Here is a 3,872-nt window from a genome sequence, read left to right as displayed (position 1 = left end):
AAACTAGGGTTTGAAACAATGATTCGATGATCTCTTCGTCCCTCGACTCCCCCTTTATATAGGAGGCGGAGCCGAGGGATTCGTGTTGTACAAGTTACAGAGTCCGGGACGGTTTCTAATTCATCCCGCCAGATTACAAATAACACTTCCTATTACAACTCTAACTTTCCTTAATATATCTTGGGCTCCCGAATCTTCTTATTCTTCGGGTAGTGGGCCTTCAGCAAACCCCGGGTACTATTTTCAGCAGGCCCATTTGGGATGCCTATGTCAGTAGCCCCCGAGATTTTTCTTGAATCGTAGAGTCAGGGAAAATCTCCACTGTTTACTTTTATTCGACAACTTCAACTTTTCTATATTTCTTTACATAAAATTCTATATTGTACAGGGATAATGGTAGTTGGGGCTAGTTCATCTGACGGATCAGGTACTAGTTAACTGCTCTAGTGGCAATCCGCAAAAACCTACTTCAAGATCACGTCCCTGGACATGACCTCGGGATACTGGTGTAAACTTCGATAGGTGCCGCTTAAGGTCTTACCATTCTGTCGAGTCCCAGTAAAATTTATCAGGTACCTAACGCGTCCGTTAGGATTTTTCTTCGTATCTGTTGATACGGATAAAAGTAGCAGAGCGCATTCTTCGGCGATGCCACGCCCAGCAGAACGGATCTGGAGTCTTACCTTCGCAAATTTGCGGCATTCAGAAATTGATCGCAACTTTGGCGTTCTGAGAATATATTGTCGAGTGCTTTTCCGGCTGTTGGAATGGCACATTTTATCGACTCAAAGATGACTTATATTGTTCTCCCGATGGGAGTATATGTAGAGTTAGTTATAACTCGAAATATACTCTTTTGCTCTTTTATCTTTCTTTTTTCTCTGTCTTTCTTTCTTTTATAATTTCATCGGGCACGCGAACAGCGTTCCCGATGGGAGTAGCCCCCGAGGCTACAGCCAAGGACTTGTACTTGGGTGTAGGCTCCACGCCTTATGCCGACATATTTCCCTTTCTCTCCCGGAGTTTTACAATTTCTTGGGTGCGCGAACAGCGCTCCCGATGGGAGTAGCCCCCGAGGCTATGACCAAATATTCATATTTGGTCATAGGCTCATGCCACTTCTATTTTTTTCTTTCTAGATCTTTTTCTTTTTTCCAAAGTAGCCCCCGAGCATTTCATCGGAAACTTGTATTTGATCAAAAGCTCCATCATTATTTTTCCGTGTCGCCTTTTACAAAGCTGTTGAGTCGAATTTTTTCCTCTGTCAAGATGACGTTGTTGCTGACGATAGCCACGATTGTCTATCAAAAATTTGCGACAAGCCTTTTCTCGCCGCCATGCGGGCCCAATTAATTCACCATCTTGACACGTCGTGCAGGTGGGGGACACACGTCCTCCGCTTTTTCGGGCACACGCACCGTAACTTCCCCAGTGTTAAGTTACTTTTTTACCCTTGTTGCCACGTGGTTATCATCTGTCACACATATTCCTTATCCAACGGTTCGTCGTTTCGCCGCACCCTTATATAAGATCATCGTCTTCCTCCTTGAGCACTTCCGCTCGCGCCGTCCCCCCTTTTCTCATCTGCAAATTTCCTCCTGCAATCCACAATCTCCTAAGCTCCTCACTTCCAAGCTGCAAATCCTGCGCCATTGTTGATGCCACCGCGTCGATTAACAAGGCACAGTACGCCGGAATCCTCCATGCGTGGATCTTGGAACGGCGGAGTGGGAAAGATCAAAGATTTCCGCTCAGGACATCAACATGCTGAGGAAGCTGGGGATCAGCAAGAAACCCCAGGCATTGCGCTTCCCCAGCGAGGAAAGCTACCCAACCCCTCCAATGGGGTACCGGGTAAGTTTTGTCGACCACCTCATCCGCGGACTTTCCGCCCCCATTCATCCTTTTCTCCGTGGACTTCTCTTTATCTACGGTCTGCAACTCCACCATCTCACGCCAAATTCAATCCTCCACATTTCCATTTTTATCACTTTGTGCGAGGCCTTCCTTGGCGTCCAGCCTAACTGGGCGCTTTGGAAGCGCATTTTCTTCTGCCGCCGTAATGGCTCGCCCAATGTCGCCTATAATATAGGCGGCGTTGTGATTTCTGTTCGACCCACTGTCAACTACTTCGATGTTAAGCTTCCTGACTCAGTTCAAGGATGGCGCAAGAAGTGGTTGTACATTCAGGAGGAAAACCATGGATGTGCAGAGGACAACATCCCGCCTTTTGATGGTGCCGAGAAAATTTTTCGCCGCCGCTCCTGGGACGCGGAGGCCACCGAAGAAGAACGGGTGTCGACAGAAGCCTTGATGACTCGTATCCACGAGTTGCAAAATACTCGCGGCAAGGAGTTATCGAGTATCCAAATTACTGCATATTTTCTTAGAACTAGAGTGCAGCCGCTTCAGGCTCGCAGATATCCTCTATGGAGATATGCTGGCAGCGAGGATGTAGATCGTCTGTCGGTGGATTTGGAAGTCAAAGACTTGGAAAAGCTTGTCCGAAAAATCTCATCTCTCAACAAAAAAGATCCTATCCCTGCTTCTTGTCGTGTAAAACCTTTCAGTGCCGCCAATCCACTCCCCCAGGTAATCTTTGCTTATTGTCTTGTTTGTTGCTTTGCTAACTGTTTTGTAACTCCTTATCTAACGTCTCTCCCTACTTTTTTGTGCACAGGATCATCCAGATCTTGTCTCGCTTCCTCCTCTCCCTGAAGGTGGAGAAGTCGAAGAAAGGGCGATTGTCACTGATGACAATCAAGAAGCCCCATCTTTTGTGAATGAACCCGTGGATTCTCGAAAATCTACGGGTTCTTCCGAAGGCACTGCGTCGGCACAATCTCCTCCTCCCGCTGTCTCCCCAATAGGCAAAAGGAAGAGGAAAGATGTCGAAAATTCCGGCACTTCCAGAGCCGAAGAAGTTGATCCTTCGCGTCAGAAGGCAGCTTACGATCCTTATCTTGAATCCCTCGTCAGCTTGTAAGTTATTTTTATTTCTCCTTATTTCTGTACCTGAAATGTTTGTCTTGTCTTGCTTTTTATGCTGTCTTCTTTTAATTACAGCGATGACGAGGAAGAAGTACGAACTGTTGACGTGGCTCCTCGTACGAGCACGTCACATACTTTACTTGCTTCGGACACGCTAGTTGAAGGAGAAGAATCTTCGCCTCCTCAACAAAACGTCGTCACCACTACTCCGCCATCAAGCCCCCTTGCTCCTTCACCAAAAAGGACGAGGATTGAGACGATCATTGAGCCTGCCCCTCAATTGGGTAGCTCTTCCACTTTGCTCTTGGATGATGTAAGTTTTTGAATTTTCTTGCCAATATCTATATTTCCTCTATTTTGCTTTTTCACGCCTTCACTCTTTTTTCATACCAATATTTCTCTTTCTTTGTTCTTTTTTGACAGCCCATGATCAAAGAGCTTATCCGCATCGGATCCCAATTCATTGGGTACCGTGAATATGCCAGCAGAACTGAAGGTAATAATTTTTTACTTCTTGCTCTTGTCGTTTGTCGCCATTTTTGACCTTTCCTCTTTTTTTTATTTCGATAGAGAAACTTGCAGAGGCCAACAAACGTGCCGACGCACTTGCTCAAAACCTGGAGCAAAGTGAAGCGGCCCGCAAGAAAGCCGAACTTGTTGCTAGCGAAGCCGAAGCAGAGGCTGATGAAGCCAAAGCAAAGACTGCTCGTGTCGAGGATCTGCAGAAAAGTCTTGAGGATGCTGAAACTGCTTTAAACGAGCACAAAACTGCACAGGCTGATCGTGAGCAGGGGATCCTCAAGCGCCTGAAATCACAAAGTCGACGCACTCAAAGTAATATTATTGATTCCTTCTATTTTTGTGCTACCCGCTGTTTCTTG

Source organism: Lolium perenne, chromosome 5 (assembly GCF_019359855.2).
Source record: "Lolium perenne isolate Kyuss_39 chromosome 5, Kyuss_2.0, whole genome shotgun sequence".
Lineage (NCBI taxonomy): Eukaryota > Viridiplantae > Streptophyta > Magnoliopsida > Poales > Poaceae > Lolium > Lolium perenne.
The sequence above is the reverse complement of the archived record's forward strand: the minus strand, read 5'-3'. Positions refer to the sequence as shown.